Below are 23,760 nucleotides of genomic sequence, written 5' to 3' on the forward strand. Positions count from 1 at the left end.
ATCAAGCGAATCGATAAATCTTCTTCTCGTGCGCACATTTACTCGGGCACCTTTTGGCACGTTCGTCGTCTCCAGCGGAGAGTTGTCTTGTGCCGGACAGCGGCGGCAGACACGTTCTCGGGTACACTCTGCGTGTGCGCGCTTGACTGTCCATAATTTGCACAACACCGCACCCCGCGTCTCGTCCCATTTTCATGTCCGACTCACACACAACAGTAGCCGATAGTTTTCCCGTCGTCTGTGTTTTTCTTCTTCAATCCGTCAAGGGTTCGACGCTTACTTTTTCCCAGTGAAATATTGAAGCGACTATGTGGTACGAGATGTGGGGGAGGTGATGCAACGTGACCAACATTCACTCTCGAGGGGCTGATGACGCCTACCGCAATCAGAAACCCTCGGGCAAGTGAACGCAGCGGCATTCATTCCCTCCGACAACACCCTTATTGCTTTGATGCTCAAACCCTAAATCAAAACATTATAAACGATCTCTCATCGCGTGGCAGACGGTTTACGTTGCGTCGCCGTCGGCCGTGGGGTCGTTTCTAGCACAAGCAAACTCTAGCAACGGAGAACATGCGGTTTGCCGAAGGGAGCGAAAACTGCCGTCGGGGGAAGGACAAAAGGCAAAACAAATGCACGTACCGTAGACAGATTTATGGTGCCGTGATAGGCTAATAACGTCCATGAAAGGGAGTAAAAGGGTGAAAAGGGTATGTGGAAACGGGACGGGATTAATAATAAAAAAGAACGCTCACAACACCATGAATCAATAGTGCCGCGGCACAGGGTCAGGGGTACGGCGAAGCAGGGTGGTGTGATGGCGGAAGCGACAAAACAAATTGATGTTCCGCAACGAAGAAATGAAAAAGTTGAAAAAAAGTATCAGTTGCAACTTGGAGATGCCGGGGATTGAACCCGGGACTTCTCACATGCGAAGCGAGCGCTCTACCACTGAGCTACATCCCCGTGGTGAAGGAGGGCTGCTCAAACACAGTTTTCATCGCTGCGAAAATAGTACCAAGAACGGAATGGAGCTAGAACGTTTCTAACGTCTGGTTTTCCTAATCCTAACAAAAAAGATTAACACTAACTAAATTATTCAAACGGAAATTCAAAGGCACACGTATTCCAAAATAGGGAAACCCCGCGCAAGCTGTGTGGCAAAAGAATCTTGCCGACGAGGATGGGATTCGAACCCACGCGTGCAGAGCACATTGGATTAGCAGTCCAACGCCTTAACCACTCGGCCACCTCGTCACTGTATGTTCCGCTCGTTACCTTGCAACGAGAGCTGCCAAGTTCCTGTTGCCTCATCGCGCGAAAGCGTACAACGTCGCTCATCCACGCCAGAACACGGATGCGCTTCCGATGCGATGCGAGACCGAGTTCTGTATTTATTCAGCGGAACGGATCGAAATTAGCTTTGATGTTGTTTCTACTCTAGCTGCTATAGAGTGTTTTGCTTTTGCATTGAAATCATGGAACCGTTCAGCCCTATCCAATCTCCTGAGAGTGGTGTTTTTCTTCTTCTTCTCTAGATTCTCTGGCTCTGCTTTCGTGTAAAGGGGGGGGGGGGGATCTCAACTTAAGCATAATGCTATAATAATATTATCATCTCATTCTGAGTAAAAACATCAAACGACACTGCTTCTTACCCATATTAGCACTCTGTCTCATGTTGAAGTTAATGTATTTCCTTTTTTCTTTTGCTTTCAGGGCAAGGCCGCGTTTACTTTACTTTCTCCCCTGGTTACCAACGTATCGACCCTGACAGTGGTATGATTTAAGGGTCTTTGCATTTATCTCCGAAACTGTTATCTAATGCAATCTCATGCTATAAAGCTGTGTAATACTTTGAAATATTCATTTAGATAGTAAATCACCGATAAATTACGAGCATCCGTCAGATCTGATCTGATTATGCCATTATAGTTCTTCTCTTTAGTGTCTGAATTATATCTTTCTCTTTGACAGCAAAGAAAATTAACTACCCATAAAAAACGATCGATGATACGGCAGTGTGGCTTCCAATGGGATGCATTACCGAGACTAATAAAATTGTACATAATGTTATGGTGTACATAACTTTCAAATTTATTCCCAGGAGAGACTATACTTACTCCAAGTACAGTATGGTATCGTAACAGACGAGGCAATTTGTTCGTAAATGAAAGTAGAGTCGTATATGTTAATAATTGCATTTAATTGCCTCTACCTTTATAAAATACCATTTTAATACTTCATCTGACATCTGACTGTTCTTCTGTAACGACAAAAACTCAATGGTTTTGTGTGTCTCTTATCTCCTTGGTAAAATATAAAGAGTCAGAATCATTCGCTCAGCAAAATTAAAACTTTTCTCTAGCTCGGCCAACTATTCCATAAGCAGGATGGATTGGAAAAGTTTATGTTTTCTTTTTTGCTTTTTCCTCTGTTGTGTATAGCGTAATATACACATTCTCCAGATTATTGCAACATCACTTACATGTGGTAATGCGCACATGTGTGTGCACACCTTTCGAGCGATGAACTGTCACGGTAAGAAAGTTTGGCAGAACAGCTCACTCCACCTAAACCTTCTTGGGGAGGATTTATATCCGGAATATGTTCGTTCCCATCTCTAGCGCAAGGAGAGCTCACTTTCTCTCAACAGGCAAACGCGGGATTCGAGGAAAGGAAGAAGTGATGGCAGCGGAACGAGTCATGCCAAAAGCAAAATCCAATAACGTACACGCCCGTCGTCTTGGTCGCTTTGGGGCAAAACTTTTGCTCGACAGTTTTTGTCCCGGCTGCTCAGACGCTGTTTGCTTGTGGTATAAGGCCCCTTTGCCTAGCATACAACATCCCTTTTTCGGAGTTAAATGATGACGTTGCGTTATTTGTCATATTCCAGTCACGGACGTAACTTGTACGGGTAGTATGGCACGACACGAATAATGTTCTTTGCGTAGTGAAATTTCAATTGAACTCCATTCCTTGCCGGAGGACAGGATGGTTACATCACAAAATGTGCGGAAGGTTTAAATTTGGACTTCAGGGGGCGAGCTGCAAGGATTGCAAAATGTATAGTATATAGAAAACGATGCTCCAAGGTGTCTTATGGTTAGCTTAAGTGCCAAAAATATGCTGCATCGTTGTCAATAATCCAAGGTATGAAATACATTATTTGTGCGCCTTTTTACTTTTTACAAATAAAGCTATCCAAGTGGAGTCCTATTCATTACCAGATAGCCTTGTTAGAGCACTGTATATTGATCCTAGTAGCAACACTATGCTTTCCCTTTCACACTCCGCAGAACGCTCCGGATCAAGTCGAAATGATGGGACAACGTACGGAAATAATAAGATATGAAACTATGCATGCAAGTTGGTGACCGGCATAGTCGAAAGCAGACGACACATACACACGTATAGCGGAATGCCAGAATGCAGAATGTTATCCCCGAAGGGATTGCTTCCCTTTCCGACCAATCCGGTAGAGAGCACCGTTTGATTGCCTTGGCGCGCAATATGTTGTGAGCACACTGTGTTAAAGCCGGCGGCCAACACAGGCATGGAGCATGTACAGCAGAAAAGGGAGGAAAACCCTTCGGCAAACATGTGTTTCGGTAATAAAGTGTCGTTATGTAATTGCAAAACACGTTCGGTCGTAAAAGTAACGAAAACGACAAAATAGAATAGAACTCGTACCTATCCACGGGCACAGACACGTAAGAGCGTGCTCGCGCGCCATCGGAATGCTTCTAAGGTTGTGCAAGGCGGAAAGGAGTACCAACCCCGCTACCCTTGCCACTGTACCGGCGCAATAAAGCCGAATCGCGAATAATAAAACAGCACTCCGAGTCAGCTACAAGCACAAGTAAGTTGGCAGCACCAGATATAATGGGCAAGTTTTCGGTTCGAAAGTGAACATCCATTCCCTCGCAAGCGAAAGTAGGGAGGAAACATCTAGTGGAAAGTTTGCTGCAACAACAGCGGCAACATCTCCGGTAATGTTTCTCGTCGGCATGTGACCCGTTTTCCAAAAGATGCTTTTGCTCCGGTTCTTTGGGTAGGGCAAATACCGTGGCAAGAGTGTTTCGGTTACGAACACTTCTGTGTTTGGCTTCCATCGTCGGACGGAACGAGGGCGCATTTTTCGGTATTAATTATTTTATACAGCAAAGGTATTCCTCGTTCGACCGCATCTTCCTAGGTCCGAACTGTTTTCTTTTGGGCGGAATGTGGCGGCGAGCGAGTTTAGTGCGGATGGGGAGCTAACAAGCAATGCCAACCGATGGCGGCGGTCCATAACACTGCCGTCTTCCAGCGTGATGGAATTTCGTTCGATAGCGGCTCGTATAGTAAATGGAATTGAGTTTAATAAAAACACACTTTTCGGAAAGTGGAATTGTTTGGTGGACGAAAGGTTTGAATTTTAGACAAACATCCTTTTCTAAATGTTCCGGAGATGAAGTGAAATCAATGAACATGTGGTAGATCTCCTCCAGCCAAGGTGTGATGATAGGAGAGCTCTGTATGACTAGTTTGTATGCATTTGTTGATTAAATTTGAATTTAATATCATGTAGATGGAGAGTTAATTAAGAACAGAACATGACAAAACATTCCGATATTTCAATGATGGGATATTTGGGATGAGCGGATATTTGCTTTCAAGTTGTAGGAACAATTGCTATTAATTTTCCCTATTTATTTACGAGATGGTAACGTGGAAGTGATACACATACTCGAGCCTCCCTTTATTGCGTTTCTTGACACTGCGTGTCGAACGCATTAGTAAAATTTTGACAGATTATGTTGTTTAATATTTTTTCAAATAAATACAATCAGTTTTCAGTTCAGCTCTAAAAAAATTACAATGGATTCAAAAAGTAGTAATGTAGACAGATCTTGGTAGCTGCTGAAAACCTGTGCTCGTTACAATAGTTTTTCGGACGAAAAATTGAATAAATCGGAGATAACTTCGAACAAGCAAAATGATTATATTAATTGAGTATGTCTTCGTGATATACCTGGCAATCGAATGATATCAAAATGCATCACTTGCGATGGTTAGGGAAGCTATAGCCACAAAAGGGAAATTGCGTTGGTTATCCACATTGGACAGAGGTGTAAAACTAAACAAGGAGAATATTTGCAACACGTTATTAAAAACGATTTGAAGCCTTGCGCAAAGCACAAATATTTTTTGGAAAAATTGTTCTTGCTTTCAATAGAATTCAGATCCAGCCCATAAGGCTTCAATCGTTCAAAGGAATTTTGTTAGGATAATTTGTCTAATTTCATCAGCTCATCTGAATGACCTGCAGCGTCTCCAGATTTCAAGTCATTGCACTTCGTTATTTGGGGATATATGCTAGGAAACGTTAACATTTGAGTTACGACGAATTCAAGAATAATGAATAAAGTGTGCTGGTGCCTTATGTTATAAATACTTCTATTGCACGACATGTTATTGTCCCTTTGATTTGCATTTACCTTGTGTCTTTTTGACATTAATGGTCACTTATGAGTTTGTTTCTTATTTGTTAATTTGCTAATTTGTTTATTTGATTCATCGTATTTGAATCTACGCGAATACTTAATTAATATTTAAATTGACATACTAAGTCGATCCTTACTAAATGAGACAGATCGCGAAAGACATTTAATTGCAGCGGATGAAGGAGAAGTTCATGAATAATATAAATATAAGTAACAAAATCGCAAACACATCGTCAGGATCCCTACTGTACGTCAGGAACTACTGTTGTCTAAGTCGTTTCCTAATGGTACTTGGGAAAAGTTAAAGTCGTATTGACCGTAGTTTTCTTTGATTACGCGGCACATGAAGGTTAAAGGCTCGGATTCACCAGAACGTTTTCTATACAGTGGCGGATTAAGACGAGTGGAGGCCCTAAGCGATCACACAAGTGTACGCTTGGTTGAAACTTTTAGCATCGAAATGTTCTCAACGGTACGGTAATGAATTTTTGCGTTAGTAAATGTATTTATATATATATATGAGCGTTAAAATCTATAAACGATAGCAATACAATAATTTTATATATCTAAAAGTGTCTTTGATTATCATTCGCCATCGAGATCAAATAAAACACAACTTTTCTGGCGCTAAAATCACTCTGCTTTTGAACTGTGAGTCTCAAATCAACACCGACGACTAATCAGATAACTAACATTCGCTAAATTAAGTTTACAAAATACGTTAGAAACAGCTACACAAAAACGTTCCTAATGCATTTCCAGTTTACCATTCACCCCATGCTCAATCCAGTATGAAAAGAGGATTATTTGATCAATCGATTGGTCGAAACGCCGATGAGCCGTCTGATCATGTGCATAATACAAACTTAAATAAATAAACTTTCCTTATTTTGAACGTCCCCCGTCGGCGTTTGTTTGTTTGTCCCGAGAGCAACATAATGTTGACGAGTGTTTCGCACTAACGCGCGTCTGTCCCTCGAAGGGGGATAATAGTGCAGCGTTTTCGCTCATCAAACATCAAAGCGAAAACGCACAATTGAAACCCGCGCGCTCAATGTCCGAGAACACTTACCACGGGAAACCACACCCATCCGGACACGGATCGGTTCGTAAAAAGGGAATTAAAGTGACGCCCACTAGAGAGACCGTTGCAGTCCCGAATCTCGGGTTTCCGACTCCGACCGCTCGCTCGCTCGCTCTGCACAAACACACACGGTTAAAGCATGCAACTAAAGGTGCAACTGCAACGTTACCCAGTCGACCATTAATAGTTGCATCAAACGAAAAGGGTAGCAATGGAGCTAACGAGCTACCTTGCCCCCGTCCATTGCAGCCAACACAATCCGTCCATTTTCGCGGAAACTAGCGGCAATTTAATATTTGAAATTTGAATTTAATGCTTGATTTGCGGCAGTTCGTCCGCCTGCCCTGGCCGATGTACGATGGTTGACCCGGTGTCGCTACCAAACCCAACATTTGGGGCACTTCGGAGGCATTAGGGGCTAGCTGGGAGGAGGGCTGCTCGACTATCTATTCGTGCATGGCATGATGCTTTTGAACCATCCAAGCGTGATTTGCCTTCGGTGTGCGGGTTCTCTGCGGTGAAGTTGAGTGCCGACTGTGAAATTAAATGAAATGCCGGCCAAACGGTAGCGAGCGCAGCCCGAGCGTCGCTTTACGCATATGGGCGTCCTCAATTGGAGGCCAATATTTATTTATTCATTTGTTGTTATTATTCCAGCCGAGGCCATAAATAAATGAACTTCACGCAGGACACCACCGAGTGCGCCGGGGTCATTTGATTATCCCGTCCGTGTCCCGTTTGTGTGTGTCTGTTTGCCCACGTTTCAATCGATCGCGCGTCCGGTTGCCGGGCCAACGGTTCCCGTCCAACGGCATCGCGACCACGTTGCGACCTGAGCGTGTGTGTGTGTATATGTTTATTCAACATATTTATGCTGCCGCTTCAAACGGCGCTGCCTCGGCTTCATATTTTGATGTGCCCCTCGGGCTGGCCTCTTCCCTTACCGCGTTGAATTTCTTACACTGCCGCGCGCGCAGTTTGCATATCACAACATCCTCGAACACATGGCACGGTTCGGTCTAACCCGCCGGGGATGACAGTTTGGCTTCATGTGCATACGTGTGTGTGTGTGTGTTCCTTCATTCCATTCCAATGCTTCGTTTGGTACGCTGTGCTGCTGCCGGCTGGTGCGTGTGTTTGCTCGTTTGCATAAAACTTCGCCATATCAATATTGATATTTTAATGCACATTCGTAACGAGCGCCGAGCTGCTTATGCAGTGTGTGCCGGTTACGGTGTTTCGCTTTCGAGAATATTGTGCCTTTTTTTCTCGAAAATATCGCGCGCACCAAAAACACATTTCACATTCCCAAACGAGCGCGACTGATATGGTCCGAACAAAAAGCAAAAAAGCGGAAAAACCTTTTTACAAATCACTTCTGCCCGAAAAGACATCCTTCGATATGCGAATCGATGAGTATGCAAAGATAAGCTTGTTTTGTTTTGAACCACCCCAGAAAAGGCCTTTTCTGTTGACCTTCGCTGATGGGGCATGGCACAAAATGAGACTCTCTTTTTGCTCTCTCTCTCTCTCTTCCCCTTTTCGTCTGGGTCGTTTACTTCAACGACCGATTTGTGACAAGCCGCTTTCTTGATGTTTTGCCGTTCGGCCGTCACGTCCCCGACCGTGGGATCGTGGTCGCGGACGGTCTAAGCATTCGCGCACCATTTGTTCGGTTAAACATTTGAACACATTTGTGTCCGTGGCCAAAATTATTCCTAACGATGCTCGGCACTTAGCACAATTGAAGTATCAATTCTGGCCTCGGGTTTGATGGGTTAAAGATTCCACCATTTCCGAAACGTGTCGGGATTTTATGGAACCAACATTACCTACCCCTTGCGTGCTGGTACGTGCTCGGTCGGTCGGTCGGTATGGTGCGACTTTTTATGGCCCGGGGAAAATTAAAAGCAGCACAGTATGCCGCAAAGCCGGAGGTCAGCAGTACCGATAAACTGTCGTCGACAGATTGTACCGTTCCAATCGTTTCCATCGCCAGCACCATATCGATCGCTTATCGCTCACATCTCGCACACCCACTACTGTTCCGGAGTAGTTTCTAGTCCCTCGCTCCCCTCACCCTAAGCCACACCACGTCAAAACTAATCGCAAAGTAAAGTCGACAGCTAGACGAACCGACCGGGTCCTCCGACCGTATGGAATTATAAACACAGCGCACGGAAGTATCAAAATTGAATGTCATAATCATAAAAGAAACACACAAGACCGCCTCCGACTGGCGGGCCCCGGGGCAGGAGACGACGAACGGCGCTGGTTGAAAACTTTGTGCAAACATTCCGTCAAACGAATCCATTGCAAAGGGCGGGCACTGGGGAAGTGATGGGGGAAGTGTGTTAAAGAAAGTAAAAACTCGTGTTTTCCGCAACCCCACTCCACGGTCTGGACCAAGGACCATTACCATCACCATCATCAACTTTTTGCGCCATCCATTACGGGGCATCGTGTTGTTTGCCGTGCTCTGGAGTAGTATCATCGCCTACCTCTGACCTCCATTCTTCTTGCGTCCATGCCCAAGTGACATCAAAGGGAATGGCTCATTTTATGTTTCTTATTAAAGGCACATCCTGTGCAATGGGGAATAAACGGGAGAGTTTCGACGCACAAGAAGAATGGCTAGAATAAATAACTAAGAGAAGGATGGCGGGGCTTTTGGAAATCCTCACCATCGGCCCCCTGTGAATGCAAACTACAAACGGCCCGAGAAAGAAAGCCAAACGTCTGATGTGTTTTAAATTAAAGCAAATGAGTTCTTCCTTTGTGTTGCTGTTGCTGAGCTATAAAAGCAAACGGTGGTAGAGTCCTTTCCGAAAGAATCGTTCCAAAAAAATGAAAGCCCCTCAACCCACTTGGTTGTGAACTATCGATTAGTTGAGATGCCGGGAGCAGACGATGGCTACAACGATGGCCGTCTTTCGTAACGACGGTTCGGATGGGAGTGTGAAGAATTCTAGATAGAGACCGACCAAAAGGGCATATCGGAGGGCTGTTTGCACGATTTATACCTTCAGATACAACCCCTCGGAATGGAAAAAGTTTTGCGAAAACAATTGCACGCTTCTTTGGCTTTGTATCGTGTAATGATACGGGATTAAAGTCGGTTCGCGCTGGACTGGGGGGAAGGACATTACAAAACACTTCCTTTAGGGAAACAAAAACACAACCGTTTGAGAACTGGGTGTGAAAGGATTAGATGTCAACGTGACGAGCCGTAGCATAATTAGAATCTTGCCTATCGCGTGTAGCGGCACATCAAAAGTGAGAATAGGAGTTACACACCTTCGCTTTCATCCCCGCAAGCGTCGCGATCATTTCATTAACGCACTCCCTCGCGCGCTCCGCGGCTGTACAAACATCCTTCCTGCGGCTTCTAGCTGGTTAATAGCGCAACCATTAATGTGTCCTGAGCTCTGTGTCTGGTCTGGTGGCCCTGCCGGAAAGAAGGGGTTCACTAAATTGATGAGCATTTCCTTCAAACGCGGGATTTTAAACCATCAAAAAGGGCTTCTTTTGAACGGTGCCGCGACGGAAAGTATCGTTCACTAACACTCTGCCCCCACCAGTGTGGAGAAAGATAAATCGACATCGAATGACGATACTTGGCAAGCAGAGAGCAAAGCGCTCCTTCGACGATGACATCGTGATTGCGATGGAAACCCGTTCTTCCTTTTCCTTCCCCGTTTCGTGAAGGAATTTTGCTTTTTCATCGCAAATAGAAGGAACACAAACACTCAAAAGAAGGTGGTGGGTTCTGGAAGGGACAGGAGGCATGGGCATCGGGTTTGGCGCGGCAAAGAGCACACTTAACGGGCATTATCACGGCTATTATCATTTGAACGTCGACAGTTTTGATAAATATTTATCCTTCCGATCTAGCAATTTCGGCCTTTTCCGCCTAAAGGGAGTCACCGTCGTTGTCGTCGTCGGTCCGGGTCGGGTCAGGGTGGGTGTTACCAAGGCACACTTCCCCCTTCGAATTGAATTTATTACCCCTTGGGTGCGAAGCTGAAGCACACCAATCGGAAACCCCTCTGGACGACGAGTTGGATTGAGCCGCGAGTCGTTGCTGTGTGGCAACGGAAAGTTTTCGTACTTTAGTTTCGACCCCCCGGTTTTCGTCCTGTTCCAATTGGAAGCACCACGCTCATGCTCAAACCTACAGCTACAGTACATTCACACCAACCCCAAGTGCCTGCTCGGCGAAATAAGATTATCCTTGTGAAGAAGCTGCCTCTGATTAGACGTTGCCACAGGGGCACACACGCACACGCCGAGAGGATGGTGTGAACGTGAAAAGGTTTCTACCTAGCTGTGCGCGGGTAGGTGGGTGCCGGCGAAGAGGAACACACGTGACAGGAAATGTTTTCGGCGATGGCCTCCAAGTGCCGACCGTCCGTCGCTGCGATTTGCCAACGGGAGAAACATTGACCTTTAATTAAGTGGTCATTTGTCGTGTGTCGACAAAAAAGAAGAACTCAAGGGTTGCGTGTGTTGTCATGGGGAGAGAAGAGCACCGCGCCACGTGCAGCTTGAACGCGCTTGTTGAACGGCACCAGGCAACCACGGGAGCAGGCATCCTTTCCAGCCAAATCAGAAAACTTTCCGAGTGGAACGCCCTTTCTCCAGCGTCCCGGAAGTGGCCTCAAGGATTCGAATGAAATGAAATTATAAATTTAATGCCACTGACGTGCGAGAGTCGTCCGTGGTGTAGTGTGCCTTTCGGCATCAAATCCGGTCAGCAGCAGGCAGAGCAGAGAGCCCAGAACCAGTAACATGCCGGCTCGCAACCCATTTCGTACACGGGCGGGAAGGGAGGGTGACTTCCGGTACGACGGGGCACCGGGTGCACGATAGGCCCGAGTCGGAGGTTGCTATGTCCCGGGGCCGAATAAACGGAAGGATGAAATGAATTTATGGGGACATCCAATGTTTCATAATTTAATTTGAAACACTGAAAACTGTCATAAATAATCTTGCTCTTGTTTTACCTTCCTGTGCGCGCTGAGGCTGAGCGGGAACGACTGCTCCGACTTCTTGGGGATGTTGTCTGACCAATTTTTGTCTCTCCTATCCTGTCGGGGTTTTCCGTTTTTATAACCAATTCGAATGGGCGAGAACGAATGAACGAATGAGAGAGAAAGCAGTGCGAGCAAATGGGTCATTCTTCAATGGGCGCAGGAAAAGGGGACTCCCTTTAAAATGGAAAACCTACTGGCGGAGGACCTTCGTGCTCGTGGAGAGGGCGGTTGTTGGTCCTGTCCTGTTTCCTGTTCCTGCTCTTCCCGTCCAATCACGTACCGTAGCCGGTTGGAGAGTCGGGGGAGGCTTCCACGGCGTCGACGGAAAACGTGAACAAAATGATAAATGACACGGATGAATTGGTCGGTAACGAGGAGCAAACTTCCTCGACGTCCGGGTGGCTGACTCGATTGCTGAGCCGTACAAGACACCAAACGTTCAAACCCCAGTTTTCCCACCCCATTTCCCTCTGCTTGCCGCGTGTGCCCGCAGCTGATTATTGCGTTTGGCGTTGTGCGGTGCAGAAGAAAGTGTACAATTATGTGCTCATTTTCTAAAATTGCTGGCCCTTGTTTATGATTTTTAGGGTTCTTTGTGGCCCTCGGTTTTCGGCAGATAAAAAACAGCCATTGCTAGAGGGCAGGAGGGCAATAGAGGGCAGACATTTATTCCAAAAACGGAAATAGGACAAGCGAGCGATAATTTTAGATTCACCATGAGAATAGAATGGAGATAAAAATTTACGATGCCGATTTATGGGTGGCAACGCAACGCTGCTGCTGCTGCTGAGTCGAGCGGTCAAATCAAAGCAGATGGCAATATAATCGGGGACATTCTTTGGGTAAATTGATTGATTAACCCAATCAGCGAACAAAAAGTGCTCGAAAAATACTTAAATTGGCTGTGCTGTTGGCTTTTGGACGGGTCCTTTGTATGGAAAACGCCATCAAACAGGGGCGAAACAACATTGTGCCGTAGATTATGTGTCACCGTTTGGACGAATCGAAAATAATACCAGACGAATGCATTAGTGTTCTGATGGTACTTTAGATTAATTGTGAAAGTGTATATGCTTGTTAAGTTGTATTATGACTCTTAACAAGCATATACAGTTTCACAATTAATCTGAAGTACCATCAACACACTAATGCATTCGGCTCGTATTATTTTCGATTCATCCAAACGGTCCAAATCCTGATCGTAACAAGAGAATATAACCATATATCGACGTTGTGAATTAGAATAATTATAAAGTGCTGTATGCAGCTACATGCTTTTTTTACGTTAATTTTGTAACAAGAGCTGAATGCTGATGGATTGAACAAATACTCTTTCCTGCACCATTGGCAGGCTCTTTATTATCTTTTGTTGCGAATGAATGGTTTGTTATTTTTAATTCGAAACATCAAACGAACCATGAACTTCATAAGTGAATTCGATTATTGGTAGGAACAATTCGAATCGATTACAGCTTCCCCCGCTGCCCTCCAGACTCGTGCGTCTCTCGTGACAATTTCGCCCACAATGTAGCCCCATCCATAATGGGAAAGCACAATTCGCCCTCCAGTGCATCGGCGATGGATGATTTGCAGCTGGCTACAGACTTCAATAAATAAAACTGCTTTGCCAAACAATACGTGCCGATAATATTGCGTACCGGCTGTGCCTTGCTTTAACATGCCTTGCGGCGACAGCTTCAATTTGAGCTAAGTATAAATTACCTTCCTAGCGGGGCACGCAAGGTAAAAAAACAACAGCACAAAAATAATCGAACCGTACAACCAACCCACAAACCGAAAACACAATTGTCAGGAGTGGCCAGTTGTTTGAAAGGCTTGTTTAAACTCTTGTCGTTTATTTCCATCGGCGGAACAAACAACAGCGACCCATTACGGCGCTGACCAGCACACGGCCGACTGGCCAATCGCTGAGACCCATCAATAATGTGCGAGCAATGGTTTCTCCCTCATCGATCTGCACAATTCCGTCTCAAGATGACGCTATCTTCAGCGTCTATGGCCGCGCGCCATCGGTGGGCATGGAGCGAACGAGAAAAGATAGGCGGTAATTGCCAATATGGGCAGCGAAACAATAGCCACATCATAAACACAAAGCTGACAGCGCTCGGTCCGGCTCGGCGAGCGGCGGGACCTTTTTACCAACTTTATAAAGCGTGGTGGTAAAGTAAGTAATTAATACGTGGGGGCACAATGGCTTGTCCTGCAATGTCAATCAATATAAGGCTTAAGAGCGTACCGTGATAAAGATTTGCTTTCGATTCGGGTCTCTTTCTACTGCCAGCCTGTTTATCTTGATACAGCCTGTATAGCAGCCAAGCAATATGATTACAATAACGATCTTTTGTACGATCACATGAGCATCGCGATAGCCGATGAAAATCTCCTTTAGAAACTTAACCCAAGAACTGTCATGGAAAATTATCAATATTTTTTAAACTCTGGTGTGTGGATACGAACTGTCTACTAATGAATTTGAGTGCAAAGTTATACAACTTTTGATTTCATAGTACCCCAAACAACCCAACATATTGCAGCTGTGGTACTAGGGTATAGAATCCATCGATTATCTTTAATGTCATAATCAACCACTTAAAGAGCAACCTCTTATGAAGTTATGAATTAATTGCACCACTTCCGAAGGTTACCGTTGGCCGTTGGGGAGGTTGAGCAATCTCTACCATGTTGTGGTTCCTTTGGGGCACACAACCCAACACCACGCACAACATCTAGAATGATCACAACCGCGGCCCGATCCGATCCGTAAGCGGTGCAATAAACCCATTACCATCTTGCTGCCTGCCCTGCTACTACTTACAACGGTGGGCATTTTACTGGTGCTGCAATTTCCGCGACTCAATTGTTTTGTCAACAATCGATAACCTGGTTGTTTCGTCTTTTTCCTTCTCCTGTCTGGCCCTAACAAACACACGCGGGAGCAGCTCACTTCATTCATTACCCAAAGAGGGCGACGATCGAAGGGCGGGCCGGGGCCGACGATCGAAGATTGTGTCAATGTGATGTGCGGGACGGCAATAAACCTGGACCTGCGGTAAAAATAAAACTCGTAAAAAGGCTAAATTAAATACCATCGCGGTTGTTGCTGCTGCTGCTGCTGCCGTAGACATGGCCACAGTTCTTATCTCTGAGCCTGTTCCTAAGTACGTAGGCCGAAGCGTGGAGACGACGCAAAAGCACCGCACACAACCGCTGTGGCGCCAATGGTCCTCGGCGCTCCGTCTGGTACGGGTGTGGTTTTACCAGCAGTGGGGAATGACGACCAGTGGGCCGGAGCGGTCCACGACTCGAGACAATCAGCTGATGCGCGCCCGATGAGTGATCAGCTGTTACGTTGTTGTGGTTGTTGTTGTGCCCGCGCCGATAATAATCGTAGGTCATATGAATCGCGCACCGTATGAGCGACCACGACACATTTTTCTAACGCCCCGTGGACGTCAGTGCTGCGATTTCGCACGTGAGAGAACACAGATAAGGTTGATGATGATGATGATGGTACGGTGGGTTGATGTTTGACTATCGCATGGGCCTGTCATGATGGGTCGGAGACACAGACGCGCACCAGACCGTTGCTGTTAATTAACAAGGTAAAGCGAACGAAATGGATTTGGGGTTTGGATGGCACATTGGAGGGGGGAGTGTGGAGTGCGATAAGGCGAGAAAATTTATGACCGCACAAACCGGCCGTCACGATGACCGCAACCGATTTGGCAGTGGTCCAGTGGACAAGGGACCCTTCGTGTCATACGTGCGGCGATAATACAGACGCGAGGCGTTGTAATACGTCCCCCCATGATTCACGACATGATTAAACTTTGAGATGTTTGAGATATATGGAACTCCTTTGGGGCACCGATAACCGATAGCATGATCGCTAGTTGGGAAGTTTGATACACTTCGAAATGATTTATCATTTTACGGTACACGTAACAGAGTTGTTCTATGCCCGTTGCTAAATGAAATTTTCAAAATAGTTTAATTACTAACATCGAATATTGTGTTTTACAACAGTGAAACACACTCAGGCAGTGGTCGGCAATCTTGTTAAATATATAAAAGAAATATAAAAAAATGTGTATACGGATTTTTTTAAATATAGCAGACCAGAATATTATTAGAGCCAAGGGTCTAAAATGATTTTAAATATTATTTACAGGGCCTTGTGATCTATGATCGCAGTAATGGTAACGCGGTATATAAACAGTAACGATAAACGCGCCAGGATGACTTCGATTCGCTTGTCGATCTTGCATTAGTCCTTAGCAGATAAATACATTTAAATTATGTAAAAGCACTACTGGGAAATGGCATAATTTATGGAATATTTAAATCAACAGATTCTATTGCTGATAGTCTGTTGTAATTCGCCGTCACATTATCTGTAAATTAATATTTATAGTATCATCAGTATCATTTCAATACTCACATGCACAGGTTAATTCGTAGTCGTCTGGATGCCCAGAATAAGGTTAAGGTAAATTATGTTGAGCTGAAGCTAGTTTAATGTGGCAAATGATGCTACCAGACTAGTTTCTATAAAAAAACCAAGGGACTCAAAGTATTTATAAAATAAACAAACAACAGGATGAAAGATCGATATTCTGCCATTCACATACTTTTTTTTATTAAACAAAGAACACTTTATTCTCTGTTATTATAAAAGTTTCAAAGTTATTATAAACATTGACATTATCTTAGTTATATTTTCTTTATTTATATTAATAATTTCTAGTTTGATCAGTTCATGAAACGTTGGGGTTAAATTCATACTGAAACTATCTTCATTATTTAATCGTACGATTGAACGATAAATCAAGGTATTAATATATTATTACATTTTTCAACTATACCAAAGCACTTCGAGTGAAATCAGTGGCAGAATGATGAAATTTTTATCGCTTTTTGCACAAGAGGCCTCTTGGAATGGTTTCCTTCGAACGGAATGGTTTCCTTGTGGTAAATTTATTGCGCAATAAAAGCAAAAATCACTTAAAAATCTTTTAACGTTCAAATAATAACCATCAACCATTCTCTGCCCGTCGATCGGGTCACAAAAGTGGGTACGAAACGGCACCGACGCATATATTGGTGAAAATGGTGCCGGTTGCCGTTGTAAACACAGTGCACAAACTTTGCGGAAGGTTAGCGAAGCCAATCCGACGATTACGATAGACGATCGGTGGATCGCTCATCAAACCCATGCCCAAAAGGTATGCTTAAAAAACAACGTAAAGACGATCACGCTCGTAAAACTTTCGATCCTGGAAGACGGTGTGTGGTTGGCTGGTTCGTGTGAAGACGGCGGCGCCGGTCAGTTAGAATCGACCCTTGGAACTGAGAACCGATCTTTAAATGAACACTCTCAACACACACCTTCAAGGAACCGTATCCGTTCGGCCGAAATCATGCCACGCTAAGTTCAAACGCGTTCATTATCGCACCTCGTAAGAAGGCACGATACGCTGAGGGAGATTGGCGGCTGAGCCGAGGGCTTTAAAGCATTCCCGCGCCTTGACTTCGTGCGGTGGTCGAACATTAAACGTAATTAATTTTATACTCCATAAATAAACGCGACCATCATAAATGTTGCAATCATAAAATGGAATATGCGTTTGATGTTTTCGCACTATAGTCTCAATACGCGATGCGGAACTTTGCCCTTTTCCGGGTTGGACTCAACGAATGCCAAATTTTTCTTGCAAAATGAGTGCAGTAATCATAAAATCTACTGTAAATTTAGCATTTTACTTAGCGCTAGTTCTATTCGAATGGATCAGGCAGCTTTAATATCATGATAACGATTCTATTTGACAGCTCATACCTCATTTTCTATGAATGCACCATGCTCTCGATACAAGTGCGCATGGTAAACCCATTCCATTTCTCCTCCCCCTTTCGAACGATTTCCCGGAGTGTCGGGTGGAAAAGCAATTCGAAATTTTATGTTCATTTTAAGCTGCGGCACAAATTCCCGTACACGATTCCCCTGGCGCCCACACGGCAGGAGGGGCAAGCGCATTACGTTCAATATTTTTTCCTGCTGCTGTTGCAGTTTTATAGACGTCCCCCGAACCCACTGTACACTCTTCCTGCACGGCACAGGATACGGTTCAGCATCGGTCAGCACGTTTCTGTCCATCTTTTTTAATGTTCGCAAACAAAACTAATAAAACAGTGAACCCGGCTGATGGTGCTTACCCTTAATGCCGGCTCTCCAGTCCGGGAAATTGGCGGCAAAAAGGGAGTTTACGGAACAAAAGGAGTTTAGAGCAGGAACAAGCGGCAAACGCATGGGATTCATTTTGATTAAATATTTTATTTTCATGCGTGCACAAACTCGGACACAACCCGGAACACTGCGCACTAGAGATATAGGAACGTAGGGGAAAGTTCGATGGGCATGAGGTCTGGCCCGGCAGCATAATCATCCACCGGTTGTGTCGGAACTCTGTTCTGCTCTTCCTGCCACCCTTCCAAGTGTGCAAAAAGAGTGCAAACGAGAACTCAGCATAAAATTGCAGAGCATTAAACGCAGACTCTTTTAGTGCTGTTCAATTGGATAGCTAATTTTACGCTACAATTATCATGAATTCATTACAACTATGCTTTGGACGGATGGCGCACTACAACAATCCATTACTTGTAATAAGCATGCTCGTTACTGTTTCACTGTGTGCAATCCTTTGTCATAGTTTCTGTATAGGAGGTGCAGTAATTAGAAGAGGAAAAGGATTTACGTGCATTGGTTACTGACAACGTTAATATTGAAAATAGTTGTGCTAGTATGGACCATTGGGACTTGATATCAATCTCAAATGGACTATGCCTTCTGTTCTAGGGGATTACGGGGGAATTCTCTTAATCACTAATACAGAGAATTAAACCTACGTAAAGATTTTATCCAAACTACGTTTAGAATATGAGCAACACAAACATTTGATATTTGATGGTATGCATTTTGGAGCTAATGATGTTATAAATTTTGGGGTCAGTCATGAACAACAATTACTTGTAATCAATCCACTGAAAATTGAACACAATAAGCATTTTATTGTTATTCCTGCACGAATTGTCCTGTATAAGCTGATAAAATATAATATTATAATATAAATTGTTTGTATATTTCCGTACACGTCTCAATTTATACGGTTACTACAATTCAATAAAGATGTCAGCGATAAATACTTCTTAAATTCAAGATCAGATTCAAGTAATATTCAGTGAGGAAAACATATTTCTAACCGTTTTTATAAAAGGACTTCGCAGTATGTTCTCATATTTGGGGGTTTTGCGAGACTAACCGGCCCTTTTATATGGAATTTTACAGTTGGCGGCTGAAATAATGTCAAACATACAAAACCACACGCCAAACTCAAATTTTCAGCTTAAATTTTATTAGTTTGAAAAAATGTATACAATAAAATATTCAAATAGAAAACAGGTCATCATTGTCGTAAAATTTGTTTAATAACACATGGAATAAGATTATTAAATCAACTTTAAGTTCACTCTTCTCACTGTGCGTCGGCTGTCAGTTTTCTATCGATTTTTGCCATCAACGCGGGGTGTTAGTCCGCCAGATATGAGTGGTATCCTGCGTTTGAGCATTGGTGTTCGATGCTATAATTGACGAGCACCTCGCTCTGGTGCTTTGCTTGCCTCAAAATTATACGAACGTGCATTAGCAAAATGGTTTCCGCTAAAACATCTGCACTTCGCCATGATGCGGCAAAACTGCTGGTGTTGGAATTAATAACCTTCATTGATAACAATGTATGCTGCATGCTTCAGCAACATTAATGGATGAGTAAGACACCAAACTACACACGCCAAACAGAGTATGGATGGAGCCTCTCGCGCCATTCCCGCCTTTCCTGCGCTCTCCACGAGAACCAGTGCACGCGGCTCGCATGTGTGTGACCTGTCGCAAAAGTGGGCCACCGATTTTCAGCTGCAAAGTGTAATCCAAGGTAATTTATAACAGTATACATACACACACACGGTAACCCACCCTCGCTGGGGCAGGTTCGCTGTACGTGCCCGGACAGTGTTTCAACCGCTGCTGCTGTTAGCTATCGCTGTCGGAACAATTAATTCATCAGCTCGTATGATTAAATGAACGTAAATTATATGAACCCCGTGTGTGTGCGCACACAAACGTGCCTTCATCTCTCGACGCCCCTGGGTTACCCATTACCACACCTTCCATCGCCCTCCAATTTCCACCACGTGAAGACAACTCCACCGACGCTGCCTTATACGCTGCGCACATTTTTCAAACCCACCAAGGGAAGCAGGGGTTAGGGGGAGGGACAATTTTCCATCTTTTTCCCTGCCATTTTCGACACCGTTGGCGAGAGCCGGTGTGGAATCCAAAAATCCGTCCGCTCGTCGTGCGCTGCTGGCAAAGAATGTGCAGTTTTCTGGTGTGTGCTGCGACTGTGATTGCTTTAAATTGTAATAATTCATCGCACACACCATCACCGCTCGGTGCACGATGTGAGCATTTTACCAAGGCACGTGGCCACTGCACTGCCATCATCTCACGGCAGCAGCAGCGTGCATTCGGTCCCAATTGAGGTGTCGCCTGTCGCTTTTCCACGTTGCACAGAGAGTGTGGCGCTTGAAGAGTGTAATTTTTGCCCGTACGTTTCCCTCGCACAGACCAATGCCGAGAGTTTGAGGAATTAGGTGTTGTGAAGTGTGAATGGCAACAGCGTTGCCGCACGCACGCCGAGAACTTCCTGGAGCGATAGCTTTCGTGTGTTGGTTAAACTAACATAATTAAAGCAACGGCGACAGTTGTCGAGGGATCGGTACCTAGAAATCATTCTCGAATGTTGTGCAGAACTTCAACTCAACCTTTGAATTGTGTTCATGAGGTTATTAAATCGAATTTATACGATTACGTTCGCAATATGTTCTTGGTTTATATTATATGTGCAGTACATAAACAAAAAAAATTATGTATTATCTCTTTCCATGTTTGCTATTGTATATTAGTTAGTTTCCTATATTTTATATAGGAATGTTTGCTTTGTGCTCCGAAAAAGAAATAGAAAAAAGGCATAGCTTGAATTTGAACGCTTAAAACTCCACGAGTATATGCCGGCGAAGACGCAAAACACGAAACATATTAACCCCGTGAAGATAAAATGCGTCAAAGTTCACATTCAGACTGTACTTGAAGTACATATCTGATGATAGTTCTAGTATCAGAGATTGTTTCTGTTCATGATCCCCAGATCTGCTAGCTAGTCCAAACATGAATTTACCAACTAAGGCACAATGACATCAGGAATTCTATGTCTCGACTCTCAAGTCTCAACTTGTCCTATATAAATTTTGATCCATTGATTGTTCCATTGCCTCTTTAAACGATCAATTATTAGCTCTTTTCAATCATCTTGACGCCAGCTCTTTACAGACCAATCGTTTATAAATAGCGTAGGATAGTTCTTAAGTTGCTGAAGCCTCATAAGAGGATTTAAAACAGCAGAACGACGCGAATATTTCCAATCCACTACTCCAGTGCAAAATCCTGTTTTTTGTATAATATCTGATCGCATCAAGCTAAATACATAAATGAGTAGGTAATGAAAATGTATTTTCATCTCTGTATATGTATATGTTGTTTTTAAGCACGAGATACTAAACAATAATTTTAATAGTACGTTCGTAAAGTTCTTATCTGCTTCAACAGTCCCTGGCCATTGATTGCATTGTTTGCCTATAATTTTATGCAAACTAATGTAACTTCATTTCAGTCCGATTCAATTGTTGCAGTGACGTACGACGCCACTTGAAAGTAATACATTGCACTCGGCGTACGGTTTTGCTGCCGTTTGCTCCTATTATACATCAATTTGATCTCATTTCTACGCATTGCCGGCTGATTGCGAGAAAACACTCTAACGCGCACCCCATGGCACGGTTCAGCTATGAAATCTCGAAAGTCGCGCTGTTGTGTGCACATGTTGTTTGTGTCAGCGAGAGCAACAGTAAATATGTAATTATGCTGTTAGCAGTCGCTTGCCTTTAGAGTCGCTTGCAGGCCCCTAGCGTACGCCTGCTAAGTTGTGTTTCCCTTCTCAGCCTTGCCTCGTGGAATGTGTCATTATGGGCTGCGATTGCCTACATCTTTCAATCGCGTTTGTGCACGAAGTTATGGGGAGTAGAAGACGCGCTGCATTGATGGCGATGACATTGTGGACGAGAGCAGATAAATACGACAGATAAATAGATCAAATCAGACGCAAACACTATGGTCCGGTCTGTATGGGCCGTTGAGTACACAGCTGCATCTACGATTGTGTTGTGTTTCCTCTATCGCCTTGCATGTTCTCTTCCATGTCTGGAAAAATCCTTTCCGCATACAGCCACCGAAAGATTGTCGTTATCTTGTGCGTTCTACTGTGCGGGACAAAGGCAGCAAACATTTGAGCTACTTGGCCATTGACCGAGTGTGGCGGCAGTGTGGTGCTGTAGGCAACCATTCGTCCAAATTGGCTGCTAACAATCACTATCACGTGCCCATGATGCTGATGATGTATGCATTGCCTGTCCGCTACCTGGATGGCAACTTACCGTGTTGGTACCGTTCGTGTTACTCCGGCGATGGAGCATAAAAATTCCGAATCATGTTAACGATGACAAAACGCTTTTGAGGAAGGATTTTCTCACGAAACGACATGCAACGGCATAAGCCAGTTCCTCGTCCCGCTCGATCAATATGCAGCTATGCTGTTGGATGGAGTGGTCCCACTGGTGAGAAATATTACCACCCCCTCTGCTAAGCCCCACTTGAATAACTCGCCGGAAACGAAGAGGCTTTCCACTGCATTCCTGAATGAAATAATAAATTATTACTCCGATAAGAAGTACTCACACCAACACCACCACCCACAGGCCGACGACCACTCTTCCGAATGCAATTGCAGTAGAATTTGCATACAACGAACGGAACACTCACAGGTTGTTATACAGCACAAGTGCGCTAGTAAACGCTTCACAATTTCTGCAAATTATATAGCGCTGCACAAACGGAAAGCCAAGGACGGAAGTGTCTAAGCCTACGAACACTGCCCCGCACACACCACAGTAAGGGAGAGAAATCCAATTTTATCACAGATAACGGAGTGCATAAATTAGAAAACTTTCAACAAAAGTTGCACGGCACACCACTATGTCTTCGGGCGGGTTGGACCGCCCTCTTCTCGCATCATACCAACCTCCTTGCCACACAGCGCGCTGAACAACGACGATTGATAAAAGCAAGTTTAACTTTGCGCCAAAGTTAAAACCATTTCTCACATTGTTTCTGGCTGCGTTAGGAAAGAAAATAGATGGCTGCAGCGAGGAAATATACAGTGGGCGTGATACAAATCCTGCAAACTGGAAAACAAAAAGAATCACAGTGGTGTGAAGGCATGGGGTGAGAAAAAAAGAAGTCAAGCGCCCAACGTGGGGCTCGAACCCACGACCCTGAGATTAAGAGTCTCATGCTCTACCGACTGAGCTAGCCGGGCTGTTGGTGAAGGGGTGCTAAATACCATATAAAAACTTAGCCACGCCCCGAACGCTGCTCAAACATTACGAAGACCTTATTCTGAACCGGTGAAAAAAATTCAAATTAGAAATTTGGTTGCAATTCTTATTTGGAATTTAATGAGTGAGCAATATCCAAATGCAATTTCATCTAATATTCTACATATAACTTTGCCCGAAAATACATCTGCGTGTAATTGATCATTCTCACCCCTTTATAAATCGCGCATGCAAACGCGTTTTCGATCGGGACAACGTTTCTGGTCGGTATGGAATAAGCCCTAACGCGCGTTCGTGTAACTGGCTGCAAAAACTGCCGCGAAGGAGGGGGCAAGCAAAAACCTTGAACTTGCTTTTGACCATCAACGCACACGAGTCAGCTGACGACGGGCACCCATTCGTCGAAGGTGAATGGATTACGCGTCGTCGCGGTCTTGCGCTTCTCCCGGGACCGGTCGGCGTTGGCCTACTTTAAGTTTATTGATTTTTCATCTCCGCTTCCAGTGTGCATGGGCAGTAGCATGGTCGGTCGCGCCACGTATGAACACCTCTTTCCGCGTATGCTGTCTAT

At 44.4% G+C, this 23,760-nt stretch overlaps 1 protein-coding gene and 3 non-coding genes across 7 annotated transcripts in view; 1 reads left to right on the plus strand and 3 right to left on the minus strand.

The window, feature by feature from the left end:
- The window catches only part of LOC120949703 (mpv17-like protein), a 143,430-nt gene that overhangs the window by 118,853 nt on the left and 817 nt on the right, over positions 1-23,760 (plus strand). For 3 of the 4 annotated variants that reach the window (XM_040367166.2, XM_040367167.2, XM_049605322.1), the window contains one exon: positions 1,717-1,776. The gene's annotated coding sequence lies outside the window, so the exon portion shown is untranslated. Of the gene's footprint in view, positions 1-1,716; positions 1,777-22,984; positions 23,748-23,760 lie in introns of those variants that run through there. The other variant, XM_040367168.2, reaches the window with a different exon arrangement.
- Trnaa-cgc (transfer RNA alanine (anticodon CGC)) lies at positions 895-966 on the minus strand. Its single transcript has one exon. It is a non-coding gene; the product is annotated as a tRNA-Ala (tRNA).
- Positions 1,176-1,257, minus strand: Trnas-gcu (transfer RNA serine (anticodon GCU)). Its single transcript has one exon. It is a non-coding gene; the product is annotated as a tRNA-Ser (tRNA).
- Trnak-cuu (transfer RNA lysine (anticodon CUU)) lies at positions 23,098-23,170 on the minus strand. Its single transcript has one exon. It is a non-coding gene; the product is annotated as a tRNA-Lys (tRNA).

Source organism: Anopheles coluzzii, chromosome 2 (assembly GCF_943734685.1).
Source record: "Anopheles coluzzii chromosome 2, AcolN3, whole genome shotgun sequence".
Classification (NCBI taxonomy): domain Eukaryota; kingdom Metazoa; phylum Arthropoda; class Insecta; order Diptera; family Culicidae; genus Anopheles; species Anopheles coluzzii.